Below are 13,485 nucleotides of genomic sequence, written 5' to 3'. Positions count from 1 at the left end.
ATATTTTGTTGCATCCATCCATCCATCCATCCATCCATCCATCCATCCGTCCGTCCATGGCATGGTTTACTTCAATTAAACCGAGATCAGAGTTTTTGGGCAGATCAGACTTTAGTTTTTGGTCTGCATCAGAGTTCGATTACACATCCCCAAACGAACTGGACCTTCTACACAACTGAGCCAGAGTTCAATTAAAGTGGACTAAACATGACCGGTGTGAACCAAACGATTACAATGAAACATCGATATACAAACGTTTAGTAACTAAAAGTTTTAATTCTCCAACTCGTCACAATCAACCCGTCACATTACCATTCAGATAGTCACCTAAATGCACATCTTTCTCTAGAAGTGGTTCAAATTTGGCAATAATTCTCTTAATAATAATAAACATTTTCAGTAATCGTTAAAGTTTAAATTTTGTCCAACTTGGAGACATTGAACTCACAGCTGCTGAAGTGCAGTGAGTGACAGACAGCGACGGAACAAACAAAACCCAACCAGCTGTTCTGTCTGAGAAGCTGCCCCTGCCTTTCACTGCACTGAGCAGCAGGAATATCTGTTATTTGCCTTGGTGAGCATGTGGAGGTTAAGACCATATTGCTTCTATTTGTTACTACAGACCTCTACTTTGATTCACTGAAGCAAAGCCTTTGTGCTGGCTGTAAATTGCCAATCAACCCTTCACATTACCATTCAGATAGTCGCCGCGACGTCCCTATCAAAAGGTCACGGCCTGTCTCAGAGGAGCGCAGAGCGTTATTATGTCACACCCTCATAGGTTGCTTGATGTATTTTCTTGCCAGGAGGAGAGATAGGTGCTCACAGATGCACGGCGGCCTTGTGTTTGCATCTCAGAGCTTCGATGACGTTGGAGTGATGGAGATTTCTTTTGCCAACAAAACGGGGGTGGCAACGGAGGAACGAGCGCATCAGGACACATGGGAGCAAATTAGACAGAACAAATGTGAGGAAACACAGGAAACACGGGAGTCGGGGCGAACTGGGGCGGAGGGGGACTGCGAATGACGTTAGCGACGGATTCAGCGTTGCGCCTAACGCCGAACGCCCGTCTGCAAATATCATACGTTATCACTGCATCTGTCGCAAAACAGCCTAAAAATGTCAGCTGAATCGCAGGCGCGCCTTTTTATCTCGAGCCCTGCACGAGGGCGCCGCTTCGCTATTCAACAGGCGGCCAAATGTCAAGCAAAGTGTTGTATGGAAATGACTAATTTGACCTATATCAGCTGCTTCTTTTCTCTGCCAACACGGTTCACTCTGGTCTGCTATCAGACTGCAGGAAACACAGCGGTCCTAAACAGGTCTTATAAAAATACAGAGACTTCGTAAAGTATTCACGGCCACTATGACGCCCCGTAACGTTAGTAGGGCTGAGGTGATTAGTCGATTTTTGAAATAATTCTCAACTAATTTAGGAATCAATCATTTACTCATAAAAGAAGGCCATTTTCTAAAAGAATAACATACAGCCTAGTGATTAGGGTAAAACTTTACAAATATAAATTTTGCTAAAACTCCTGAAGTGGCAAAATCGTTTTGGCAAAATCTCCAAAAATATATCTTCTATTAAGCACTTTTTGCTATCCAATTATTAATCTTTGAATCAAAAAAATAATAATCAATAGATCAGCGCTACACTGTACTGATGTTAAGTCAAACAAAAAGGGCTGAACTTTTCACATGATGTTCAAAGTGTTCTGTTAGCTGCAGATTCAATCTTTGTCCCTCTACATGACAGGCCATTTACAGACAATATGTTATTTATACAGGTTTATCTTAATCACTGACCTCAGTGTGTTGTTCTTTCAGAAAATGGACTTTTTGGAGTCTGTAGCGATTACACAATTACTAAATTACTTGTTGATTATCTTAATAATCGATTAATCACGATTAATCTAATTAATCGTTTCAGCTCTAATCCCCCACCTTAAGCTTGACAATTATTTAATTATAAAGAGGAAAGATGTTTAAATATTAAACACTTTTCTGATTCACAGTAAGATTCCCAGCAGCTTGTTTCAGTGGCATTTTAAATCCCTACCCAGTTTTCGGACTATCTGTTGTGGGAGAGCATGCAGTCACTTCTTGCAAACAAATCAGCCGCCTTTCAAGCAACGCTCTTTGAAACTCTGCTCCTCCAAGGTTTCCCTCTCATTTGGAATCTAAACCTCCCTTCATTTTTCTGGGTAATTCTGTCCTGTAGGAGCAACAGCTGTTTGCATGAATCTTTAATGTTCACCCACACTAAGCATGCCTTTCCAACAGAAGAGAACTGAGACGATCACCTTGATTTGAAGTCCAGAACCCTTTCAGAATTTCAAATACCTCATTGAGCAACACTTTCAAATGTTGCAAATTAGTAGAAGGAAAACAACTCCAGTAAGAACGGTATAAAATGGGAACAGTCCAGAAGAAATGTTTGAAGTATAGAGTATAAAATGTTGGTGGTGTTTAATCTCAGTTTACTCTTAGTTCACACTACATAGGAAAACAGAAAGCAGCACCTGTTTTTCCTCTACTGTCTGACATCAAATCCCACCAAACTTTTCCTACACACTTTGCAGATTACATTTTTCTGCTCCTGGTCTCTTTTACTCTTCTTCAGTTGCAGATTGTGTCATTTAAACCACACAAGCTTTTTACTTTGTGCACTTTCCCAAAGTTCTTTTTTTTGCGCGTGTGAAGCTTCAGAAAGACCGTCATACCGCCACTCCGCCCCACAGTCACTGTCTAACCGTGACTTCTGCCGTGCTCCTCCTGATCATGGTGCTAAGACTGCAGGAGGATTAAGAGACTTTGGTCCATTGGACCCCTTTAGCTTTACCCCACGTGCGTCGTCCCGGCGGGGGTCACGCCGATCCCGAGCGTGCTTTTACCCCCGGCTTTCCTCCTATCTGACTGTGACATATGCTGCACTCCTCCTGAGCGTCGCACTAAGACCACAGGAGGTTGAACCTGAATTAGATCCAGATAGTTGACGTGTTTTGCACCTACCTTTTTAACGAGCTCTTCCTTTGCGCTCTCAGCCGTGTTGCTTCCCGCTAGTCCTGTTTTGATATCGACCAGTTACATCAAGCTTTAGCCGACGGTTAGCCGGAAGACTAGAGATCTCTATCATAGGCCAAATTTTTATTGTTTCTGCTGTATATATCGTGCATTATTAACATGATAAAATAAAAAGGATGAAGTGGTTTGCTACTAATTGTCAACACTACGACAACTAGATAACGAGGTCCAGGGACATCACATTTCATAGGTCAGGAAAAAGTTTAAAAAGAAACAGCAGGGCAGTGAGAAGTAGGTCAGTTATGCTAGCTTGACTTTGACAAGTTAACATGTAAAGGTGCTGTGGAATTCGGTGTTTAGGTTCCGTTAAAAAATTTTTTTTTAAATTGATGACCCATACACCCCCTCTCTGACAGATCATCAGTAGAGCAGCTGCATAAATGAGCTAATCAACCACCGCTGTGTTCATACTATCACTTATTAATAATGGAAAAATAAACATTGAGTCTGAAAACATAAAACTGTAAGAGAATTTGTGTGGGAAATGTTTGTGTCTTTTTTGGTGTTGAATCCTGATAGATTAGAGCTGTGGCTACAGGTAGCGTAGTCGACACAGAGCGTGAGAAAAAAAAGAAGAATACAAGCAGTTTTCAGTGTTTCTGTATTAATTTTCCCTTTGCTGTGGCACAAAGTTAATACCTACATCTCCAGGTTTCATTTTGTTAGCAGAATCGTCCTAGCGTGGCTATGGATGGCGAGTAAAAGGTCCTCCAACATCACGCAAATATGCCTTCTGAACAGAGAAAGGGATGATTTTGAATATGTTTTGGAAGTAGGACAAGCTTAGAATTAGACAAGCGTAAAAGGCGCAATAGAATTGTTAATCCTACACTGGAGTACTTTGTCCCAGGACCTGAATCGATCTCTTCCTCTCCACAGAATAACTGTATTTCTACATTTACTTAAGTTAAAAAAAGGTATTATCTTTTGATTTTAAGGTGAACTTTCTTTGAAACAGTTGTTACAAGCATAACACAACATTATTAAGGTCATCACAACACAACAAAATTAAAGCATCAACAATTCATGAAGCTGCCTCTGCTTGTTGCTTTTGCACACATGCAAGCAGTGAAATCTGAAGCTCATAATTACAGCAGCAGATCCGATGTGATGAACTAACGTCTTCAGCACGCTAATAATTAGGCAAGCTGATGTGCAGGGTGAGCATACTCAGAAAAAGACATTTGCACACACCCAAACACACTCTACCATTGTTGTATAATCTAAATTTAGAGGAAAATGAATCCGTTCTTTGGGTAAGTTGTTTAGCTATCGTAGCAGGATATTTGGACTTTTTTAAACTTTATAAAAGGTTGCAAAAGAAATTTAAAAATAGAAAAAGCAATAATGGCACCAAAGTGCAACTAATGCAAGTCACTATCTTCGTCCATCCGACACAAGCACGGTTTGGTAGTTTCAAATTGTCACCATAACCGAAAGTGAAGCCCAGAAGACAATCCTAAAAATCATCATTTCTATTTACGGATCCTTGTCTTGCCCCACAGTGCTCAAACACATCAGGTGTAAAACTTTCAAGCTAAGAATCAAATCATAATCATAATCAACTTCATTGTTGAAAGCATAATAAACAACACTTTGCTTAAAAGCAAATGAGTTTTTATTGCAGCTGAGATGCATTTGCCTTTCCTAAAGCGTCCTCTCTGTGTGAGAGCAGCTTTTTTTTAAGAAAGCAAACAAAGGCAGCTGCAGGAAAACCCATTTGAACACAAACTACAAAGAGAAGAAGGGATTACCTTGAGAAGTTCAGATGTGTTTGTACAAGAGACTGCGTCGGGTGGCATGGACGGGACACAGGAACACGTCTGCTTCTGCTGTACCTGGCAAACGAGGACAGTGATCAGACATCAAACATCACTTTATCAATCCTGCAACACAACTGACAAAGAAAATGAAGAAAAGTTTGAGCAGACAGTAGTCCAACTCACAACACACACGGAGTCATTCACACACACACACACACGCACACGCACACACACACACACGCACACACACACACACACACAGAAAAAAGATTAAAAAATGCTTTAAATTCCCAGGGTGGCCATAGACTCGGCAGACTGCGTCGCCTGGCGCCTCACTGTTTAGGATGAATCTCCAGAGCCTCCCGCCCAGAGGAGAACAGCGCCGTGCCAAGGATGTCCAGAAACGTTAACTGTCGCCGTCTGTCTTCCCGCTCAGACACTGACGGCTCTGACGAGGAGGCGCTGCGCTCCCTACGCTGGGGCAGGGTAATTGGCTAGAGATGATGGGCCATAAACATACATCAGAGGGGCGGCGGAGCGCCAAGCAGACAGCTAACTAAAGGCTCCCCTTCTGCCGAGTGGCTCTTGTTTGTCGTACGCACATGTACACACGCGCTCTTCATTGTCTTGCTCTCCCTGGGCATTCACGCTCTTTGAACACACGGGCTGGCCCTCCGCTACTGTAGCAGAGAGAGGAAAAAGCCCGCCACTCCCCTCTATTTATCACCATAAACCCACTTTGGCATGCTGTGTATGGTATTCTGACTGTTTCCTCTCAGCATTACGGCCATGCCCGTCTCCCCCAGGATGCTCTGTCCTCCTGTTATCATCCACTGATATATAAAGGTAGTGCCCCATTCAAAATGCATCATAACCATAACTGATAGGATGCACCTCTGTGTTACCATTACTACCAGCACACAGCGGTGGGTAATAGGCTATCCTGTTCCTGCGGTGCTATCACCGCCATGCAGACTTCACATCCCATTACCATAAACACTTGTGTCATAATAAGCAGGGAGATCCCTCCGGTCATGACCACAACTCTTCCAGAGGAGGTCAGCCATGTCAGAGGGTCTCTGGGGGTTCAGAGAAAACAGGGCTGTGTGAGGGTGTTTCCATCCTGTTCCTTCTTATTCCACAACACAAATATTGAAGACACTCTTAAAAAATCTAAAAAAAAAATAAAAAAAACTGTTATAAAATGTCATGCTTCTACCACTCTAACTGATTCTAAAATTCCATTTTGTAAGGCGACGCGTGGCGTGGTGGGAAGAGCTAACATAGTATGCCGAGGCCCCAGTCCTCATTGCGGTTCTCCTGAGTTACATTCCCGATCTTGGTACCTTTGCCACATGCCTTCAGCCCCTTCTCTCTGCCCCCTTCCAGTCTACCTACTGTCAGAAACATTGAAAAAGTTGTGTGCGCTCTAAACAATCATCCCTCACTGCACATAGAGAAGTGCTAGGCCAAACATTATCTATGCCAGCAATAAAATGCTTCATGCTTTAATTAGAAGCATGGCGAACTCTGACTTAATAGTTTTGTTCACTTCCTCTGTTGCCTTTGTCAAACTACACACCCCAATACAGGCAAACTACAATTCTAAAACAGCACAGAAAATGAACATCATCGTTCACAACTTCTCCTAAATTGCCAATCGCAGGCGGGCTCAACCACCTTCACTCCACATAGTGTCAGGGGTCACAGGTGTTATAAAGCTGGAAAAAAAACAGAAGCACACTTCTTTTGTAAAATTGTAGACTGTAAATTTCTGCTAACAGCGTTACATACAACTGAGGGTTTTTCCACCATACATCTGATTAGCTTTGTTAGCCTTCATGAGACGCCATCTTGTTACAAGTAAAAAAAAACTGTTATCAATAATAACTTCACAGAGCTTTCCTCCAACAAAATCTAAACTACAATAAACCAGAATGGGATTCTGGAAGATTTTAGGTTTAGAACCATAACATTACAATGTCAATGTTATGATAGTGGTAACTGGCATATCCATCTGTTCTGGATGTTTGGCATGTTTTCAATCATAAAAATGATTAAAGACCTTGAAACCAATGCCAGCTAACTTGGCTGACAGAGTAGCAGATGCATGTACCATCTCATGATGCTCCCCCTAAAGATATTTCACATATTCAACACAGCTTTGCTGTAATATCCTGAGCTGTGACTTCTGACTAAGGATTTCCCAAATGGATTGGAAGTGTTTCTAAGACTCTATGTTTTCAGGAGACATGTGGCAACCTGGAGACCCCTCCCTTCTCACAGTAAACTGAAACTTCAAGAGAAAAAGTATATCTGACGGCAAAAAGCGAGAGAGAGGAAGAGAGAGAGAGAGGAAGCAACACGCTCATTATTCAGAGAGACACTCGAGGCCACGGGAAATGGCACACTTCATTTTTCTTGTCAAACTTCTCCTGGCTTAATGGTGTGCTCACAGCAAGCGCTGAAACAAAAGGGATGGCACGGCCAGGCCCGAGACATAGGAAGGAGGGCCGACTGCGACGGCGGCTGCAGCCCCAAATTCCTCCCGGCGGCGGACCACCTGTGTTGCCGAAGCCGCTGAAGGCGTTCCGCCGGCAAAATAAATGCCTCATCTTTCTGGAAGGTAGACGGGCGAGTACGGCGCGGGGCTAGCTTTCGCAGTCCAAAATGAAATATGGTCTCAATTACAGTCTAACTATGGAGAGGCACAGATGTTCCTATTGTTCCTCCCATTCCGCATCCTCCTGAACCGTCCCTCATTATTGCCTTCATTACCGGTGCCATCGATATGGCAGGCAGCTGCCAGAAAACCTAGATGTATCCACAACTCATGATGCAAACAGCAATTAATCATCCGTCCAGCAATTACACAATGTACCTCATATTGATTTCAAATGCTGACACTTTTTCTATTTAATTTATACGCTGGCAGCCCCAACTACGGGGGATACACGAGGCATGCAAAGCAATCTCTCTCCGCATCCACAAAACTCCGGCTGTGTTTTGATCTGAGAAATGATGGGGCAGGTGTTACGGTACAGCCTTCATTCCGCCGCATTCCAATTTTAAAGCAAGGCAGTGGGGCTGCGGTGTCAGACAGCCTCTTTTGTTCAACTCCTAATTGGAGTAATTTATTGTCCTAACAGACAGAGCAGCTGTAGCTTTACAGCATCGCACCAATTAAAACCAGATGCTGGAATGAAAAGATGGGGCTGAACGTGACTGGGGGACCAATCACTAATATTAATGCAGATCACTGTGAGCTGAATACGGGAGGCTCTCTTCAACACTCTGCTTTTACAGTCGCACCGAACATGATGGGTTTCAAGACAGTCAGACCACTGAAATGTCATGCATCATTTCTAATAATGGAGGCCATTATCTGCCAGACTTAACAATGAAACACAATCTACGGGAACGCCCAGCAGCCTCTGCAAGTACTAGAGACAATTCTTCTGAACGGCTCTCTACCCTGAACGACACGACAGAGTTAATGAGTCATTCTTTGCTTTTCACAACTTTTCTATTTTATTTAATTTAAAAATAGATTTATTTAATCTGCCAATAAATGAAATAGAAGAAAGCAGCACATACTCTCATTGGCCATTGCTTGTTTTCGTTACATCTCATTGGCTGCTACTCTAGCTGTGTTTCCATTGACAATAAAATTGCGCATTTCGACATTTCCAAAATGCTTTCGCTTAATGGAATTATGTCAATTTTGAAAAACACGTGTTTTTCGATAAAACATTTTGGTGCTAAGGTGAGGTGTTTTTTTGACCGTATATTAAATTTGTATTTTTTGCAAAACTACATCAGAAACGCCTTTTTATTGTTTGTTTTTTTTAATCAACCGAGTCACATGATCAAAACCAAATGTTGCCACTAGTGTAAATCACAAAGGAGAAAACGACACATAAAGAAGACGACACATACACTTACATGCGCGGTGTGTTTTTAATGAGTTGTCACATGAACAAACTCATCCTTGTGTGATGAGTTTTTACTGTATTAGCAGAATATTGTGCATATTTGTAATGGAAACGATCTACTGACAGGCTTCATGTAGTGGCAGAAAGGATGAACACGGTACTATGCGCTGCCATCTTTTTGGAATCTTCTTGCCTGTTTCTCCTTAGTTCATGTTCATAGTTGAGTGGTAAACAACACTAGACTCATTAGAAGGATTTTTGTTTCTGCCAAAGCAACTCAAGTCCATTTTTTTTCCTCTACCGTTTGCTGTAATTTCTTTAAAATATATATTTTTTCATTACAAATAGCACCAAAATTGTATTAATACACAGATCACATAAAAAAAACTACATGGGTATTTGACATATTTTGAAATGTTATACTTTAGAAAAATACATACATTACATTTCTTGTAAGATTGTGGTTCTTTATTAAGTACAGATGATTAATTTTTATATGAACTTCACTTTCAAAAACAATTATTACAAATAGTACTATATTACGGCTAAAATGGCCTGTTCTTAGAAAATGTTTCAAAAATTGATTATTTCAAACGGCACTGAAGTGAACAGAATCTGAAGATTCGGTTCCCTTCCAAGAGCAATAAGTGACATCACTAGCAATTAACCAAACTTTGAAAATCTTCCCCTGCAGTCAGTCTTTAAAGTAGTTTGTTGCCACAAAATGTCCAACCGAGTGTCGGGTGAAAACAAGCGCGAAGTCTGAGGAGTAAACAGGAGCGGCAGGGGGGGGAAAAATGAGGTCGCTGTGAAGATCAGATCTCTCCAGGGCAGAGGTAGCCTCGCCGTGCTGCGCTCGGCCTCGACTGCCTGTTTAGTGCAGGCGCTTTACACAAAGAGCCCCGGGGACGGACGCAAACACGAGTAACGCGGAGAGATGGGGGAGGCAGAGAGGAGTTTACACCTTGCTACTGAGAACAACTTATTTGGCTTAATATTCAGAGGCAGAAGGCAGTGAATAATGAGAAGGACCCAGTCGAGGTGTCCGCTCTTTAGCTCATCTGTCACTTCTATGGCATTTTAATAAAGTGTTTGTTTCTTCTGGCACCATTTGCGCTTAATGGAGAGTGTCACATGTTTGGCTTATTTATCATTGTGCTTTCTCCCCTGCAACAGAATGCTGCCATTTGTCATATACTGTATTGTGAAAGAAAGAAAGAGAGAGATTAACATGTTATTGATGATATATTATGATGGATTTTATCACTCTTGTGTCAAAAAGTACATACATACTATTTCACCCAGTTCGAGTTTAAATGTAGAAATAAGTAGAAAATATTTTGGAGCCATCATAGTGGCTACTTTATTAGGTACACACTTTGGCTACAAACCTGGGCTATGTAGCTTATATCAAAAATATAAACTTAGGTCTGGGTTCGACTGAAGTGAACTCTGGTGTGGTTTGAATGCATATGTGACCATAAGCAAGCGGACCATAAGCAAGAAGCAGACTGTAGCGCAAGGCATTCTGGGTAAATACAACCAAAACAATAAGCACGTCTAGCAGGAGAAATGGCTTGTGGTCTTTTGCCAAAGACAAAAGAGAAATCCTACAACCGCTGAAATCGGACACAACTCAGTTTTTGTTTACATTCTTTTTGGTGCATCACAGGCGAGAAGGGGGAACAGGTTTTTCACAGGACTTTGTTTAACAGTGCAATGTGAAAGCCGTCCACAGCATCTGAAAATGTAACAAATGTTGCGAGTTTTTTCACCAATCAAACTGAGTCTACCGGACTATCAGATGTGAAAATACCCTAAATGAACAATAGACATTCTTCAGATAAAAAATATTGACTAGATATATTTAGTTTCAATATTTTCATGGGGAACAGTCTTAAAGAACACCTGTCCTGACATCTTGTTAAAGCCATAACTTCTCGATCTACTTAGCAAATTAGTACATTTCTTTTGCTAGAACCACCACAAGCTTCATTGTTCAAATTAAATGCGAGAATCAAATCAGATCGAAATCATTTAATAGAGTGCAAGTTTGACACGACATGAGTCAAACTCCATTTCTATAATTCATCTATATTATTGTTGTTCCAAGCGATCTTCTGAGAAACAATTAGGGACTATCGAGTCTACGTGGAGATAATTGCTTCGTTGGGACACGAGTGACTGAATCACACTCGCAGTTTCCACTAATGAAGAACCCAGCGGAGAGATGATTCATGGATTCGTTCGGCTGTTTGACACTTTCCGCTATCTGAATCCCGTCTCAGCCCGGAGTGCCTCTGAATCCCATTCCACTCCTCGACATACAACCGTCGACTTGAAACAATGAAACAACAATTTGGCGCGTCTTTTCGCTGCGGCCATGACACCGGTCACACTGCTCCTGAACTTGGCGGCTCTACACTCCGGCTCACACTCTCACAGGGAGTCTGACTGTTTGAGGGCAAAAGAGCTGTAAGCCTTCCAACTGGATGCCAAATAACCCCGGCGCTTTACGAGGATAAGGAGCTCTGACCCAATTAGCTTTGTTAAATAAAGTTCCAGTGGCTCTTATTTAAACCACCGCGTCCCACCTCCCCTCTTCCTCTGCTTGTGTTTTTACAGTACAAAGTGATTACAGATTTAATTAGCTGAAGACCTCGCTTCAGGGAGACTCCTAAATCCATATTGATATTTCTGCAGAGTTTGAAAATAAAGGCCTTGGCTCTTGTGATGATGACTTAACGAGGGAAAACTTGGAAAGAAGAAAGGATTTGCAACTTCTCCATGCAGCTGTTTACATTTCCCCCTCGGGGGCCAATCATTACTGCCTGGGAAAAAAAAACAAAAATCCTGAGAAATATGCAGAGAGCAAGATGCTGATCGATACCGTCTCTCAGATATGGATTTAAACAAACCTCCTGTCAACATGGCAGCTTTCCTCTTTTGAAAAGATGAGAAGTTAATAACAACTGTTTACCTCCCATAACACTTGTTTATTAGAAACGGACGATCAGAATATGCGTTTGGAGTGAAAATGCCCGATGCAGATGTTGAGTCCACACATGTAGAACAATGGAGATGGATGAACGTATTGATGGGACGACTGAACCGTACATCTTCGATAGATTGTAAAAAAAACAACAACATTGCTGAGTGAAAAACAACTCAGCAATGTTGTCAAGTCGCTCAGTTTAACCTGTTCGGCTCAAATACAGAGGAATACAACTGTGAGTTGACTTTACTCACAAAACCAGAGTTAAAGGTTTTATCTGACAGAAACATTAAAAATGTATCCAAGCAACTAATGTCTAACATTAAGACATAACCTTAAGCCAGTAATATCTGGACTATAACTGAAAGATTTTTAAGTAAGAGGGCATTTATGTATATATATTCTTTTAGAATAAAAGATGTGTATATTTTGGGAAGCAGAAAAATACACAGTCTTAAGCGCTCTGCATGTTCAGGGCAAAGAGCCAAAATCGGCTCTCAGTCACTGTGTTTCCATTGAAGGTTCTGCTTTGGACTATTTATGAAAAGTGTTGTAAATGTTGATGTATTCACAAAAACATCAACCCTTTTCCAGCTGTATAGTATAGCAGATTTAGACTTAAAATTATGTTCATTCAACCAAGAAGTTTGTTTCTAACAGAAAACCAGAGAGGGATCAATTCAAGACCATAAGACAATTGAAAAGGAGAAATGGTGACAAAACATATCTGTTTTTAAGAGATATTTTGATTTAAAAAAAAAGTTCCCCTTAGCATAACTTATAGACCTCTCAATACTTGATGGAAAAATCTTTATCTACTCCATAGCTGAGTCCCGGTATTCATAGAGTTTAGGGACCACAGCAGCTAGAATCCATGAACATTCAGACCCCCTGACAGCTGCATGTTTGAAGTTTTCACACAACAAACGTACCTCAACACACATAACTGGGCAAAGTAGAAACAGTCTTTGCACAACCACTGAAGCTAGCATTAGCTATGGTCCAGTGAACATATAATTGCACAATTTGACATTCAGAAAATAAATTTGCTTAATGGAAACATGCCAGTGTTCAGAGTTTTGGAGTAGATTATGTAAATTTTTGGACACCAGCCACATAAAGAACTGTGTTGTGTAACTGCAGTTTATCACATTTTCAAAGTTATTGATATTTACTGATACTCTCAATTAACAAACCAATGTTAAAATAATTTTTGGTGGACTTTAAACATCATTAATTGAAATTTATTGTGGCAATGATAAATGAAAATTCTTATCATTATAAGAAAGTTATCACAATAAACGATAGGATGTAAGCCATCCCCCAATTCCATTCCAGACTCTGGAACTGAATATGGAAATAAATTGAAATCATTTTCTTGCTTTTATTGAAAGACACGCCGCCATATGGTAGAAGTGCACCCAATACAGAAATTTCCAAAAGATTCTAAACTGAGATTGAAAGTGTTTCCATTATGAGAAGGTGAGAAGAATCTTAAACAGAATACAATAAATTGCCAATTTTAGCATGAAAGCCTTCACAGACTAGTGATAAAAGCTCCCAATGAAATCTTTTCAGACATTGTTCCCGACGATATGCGGGCCGTTCTATTTTTAACATCCTATTTTCTCAGGTAAGTAATGTAAAAGCAGTGTGTGTGTATGTGCGTGCGTGTGTGTGTGTGTGCGCGCGGCGTGAGTTT

General features: G+C 41.1%; 1 protein-coding gene across 5 annotated transcripts in view; it reads right to left on the bottom strand.

Annotated features, from left to right (window-relative positions):
* The window catches only part of LOC103465750 (mgat4 family member C), a 145,659-nt gene that overhangs the window by 65,790 nt on the left and 66,384 nt on the right, over positions 1 to 13,485 (bottom strand). For 3 of the 5 annotated variants that reach the window (XM_008410874.3, XM_017305367.2, XM_081607697.1), the window contains one exon: positions 4,845 to 4,928. The gene's annotated coding sequence lies outside the window, so the exon portion shown is untranslated. Of the gene's footprint in view, positions 1 to 4,844; positions 4,929 to 5,189; positions 5,334 to 13,485 lie in introns of those variants that run through there. The other 2 variants (XM_008410878.3, XM_017305368.2) reach the window with 2 other exon arrangements.

This window comes from Poecilia reticulata, chromosome 6, assembly GCF_904066995.2.
Source record: "Poecilia reticulata chromosome 6, P_reticulata-male-v2, whole genome shotgun sequence".
NCBI lineage: Eukaryota > Metazoa > Chordata > Actinopteri > Cyprinodontiformes > Poeciliidae > Poecilia > Poecilia reticulata.
This window is presented reverse-complemented; position numbering and strand designations above follow the sequence as displayed.